This window comes from Manis pentadactyla, chromosome 11 (assembly GCF_030020395.1).
Source record: "Manis pentadactyla isolate mManPen7 chromosome 11, mManPen7.hap1, whole genome shotgun sequence".
NCBI classification, from domain to species: domain Eukaryota; kingdom Metazoa; phylum Chordata; class Mammalia; order Pholidota; family Manidae; genus Manis; species Manis pentadactyla.
In genome coordinates, this window is record NC_080029.1 from 89,562,857 (window position 1) to 89,565,029 (window position 2,173).

The following is a 2,173-nucleotide window of genomic DNA, read 5'->3' on the forward strand; positions in this document are numbered from 1 at the left end:
CTCTTACTACTCCCAGAAAATCTAGCACAGTGGTAGGGGAAGTGTGCAAGCACAATTAACATTGCTCCTCCATCCCTGCTCTCCTTCTTCCTTTCTTCCTCTATTAAAATGAGTCAGCAGGACCTAGGGGTGGAAGGGCCTTGCCTGCTGTTCCCATGCCAGATAGAGCCACCCGCTGCAGGAGAGCCTATCTGGTCCAAGGCCAGGCCCAGGACTCAAATCTACCCTTCAAGGTCAGCACTGGAGCCAGCCAGAGACCCACGGCCCCATTCCTGGACCTGGGGACAGGACTAAATAGGACTATCAGCAGGCCAGGAAATGAGGTGAACAGTAGGCCCAGAGCCAGCAGGAACAATGTTCCTGAAAATCTAAATCCTAAAAGAGTAGAAGGGGCTAGTTTCCAGAGGGGCCCCAAAGAATAAGCCTTGTGAAGAAGACTCAAACAGTGGAGAAGTATCTGTTCAACCTCTGCCCAGGCCTCTGCACCCTGGGGCAGAAGAAGGGCAGAGGAGCAAATCAGAGCAGTCAGCAAAAATTACTGTTGTCCAGAGCTGAACAACACTAATGCCTTGGGAAAACCAGAAAACTCCCAGTTTGGGCCCCAAAAGGCAAGAGAAGTAAGGGTGGAAATTTTTATTAAGCAAGACTGTCAAGATGCTGGGGGAAAGTGGGAAAGGACACAATTACATGCCATTGGAATCAAAGTGGTTCAGTTTGAATCTAGTGGTAAGAGAATGAAGAGAATCAAGTAAGTGGTGAAATTTTAACCAACTTTAGTCAATTGTGGGATACAACAGTCTCTGGGGCTTTTCTCACAGAATTAATCCAAATGGACTTGAAACAGCCCCTGTGGCCAGAGACATCAGCTGTGTACTGACTGTGCATCCTTCTGTAGGGTGCAGGTGATGCTGGGAAGTGCCACCCAGCCAGGGACTATGTTCCCCAGATCCCCTTGCAGTAAGCATGATACTGGGTGACTGGTGCTCACTAGTGGAAAATGAATAGAGGTGGTATATGTCATTTCCAAGCTGATGTGGCTAAGAAACAGATGTGCCTTCTCCACCCTCTCTTTCCCCATCTGTAGTGGCTTTTGAGGTACATACTGAAGTTGGCTGAGTGACGAGCTAGAAGGAGCCTGGATCCCTGAATCATCACGTCAAAGGCCACCCACCAAACACCCACATTAGACAGCTGTGTGAGTGAGAAATAAACTTTTTTGTGTTAAGCTTTTGAGATTTTAGGGGGTTATCTAACATAGCAGTTACTGTTTCTTACATCTCTGACCCAGAAATTATTCTTATTGGAATGCTTCCTAAAGAAATCATCAGAGACGCAAAGATTTATAGAACCTAATAGCAATGAGCAAAATAAAATGGTGATAATCACAGTGAACTACAGCTGCACAGAGCTCTGAAATATGGGAATGGGAAGTGGCCAGCAGGGGAGAGAACACCAATTGGGCAATTGCACGGTCGTACAAATACTAATAGTTGTGATGGGAATAAGGAAGAAAAACCGTTGAGAAGAAAATAAGAAAACTGATCAACAATCCCTGAGTTTAACAAGTGTATAAACTGAACCATCTGTACAAATATTTTGCAAGAGGTTGGTGAATAGATGCTGGCATGGAAATACTTTGTTAACTGTGATCAGCAATTTTTCCTAAGAAATTCTGTGACATCTGACTAAGCTACCGAGGTCTCTTTTATCTTTTATATCTCTATTACTCCAGCCCAAGTACTCTAACACTAGTGTTTTCTTAAATCTAAAGCCTTTTCTTCTATGGTTCATAAGTGATCCTTCTCACCATCCTCTCTGGCTCTGGGCAGTGATGGCAGTATTGGTAGAGTAAGTACTAGTACTAGAAATTATGTTCAAAATATACTATATTTGCATATTGCTTATAATTTCAAATTACTTTCATATACATTCTCATAATTTTGCAGAATTGTAATCCCTTCTTCAAATGGTGTCTTCTGGACTGGCCACCCTCATATACAGCAGAGTTGATTTTCAAGTTTCTCTCATTTCATTTTTGTTGAAATGGTAATCTCAAATATGGGCAGAATATGAAAGAAAGAAAATTGAAAAACTGTTCCTCCTTGGTAACTATGTTAGTCAGGATAAGCTAATGTATGCTGCAGTAAGCAATAAAGTAAGTCTGAAATTTCAG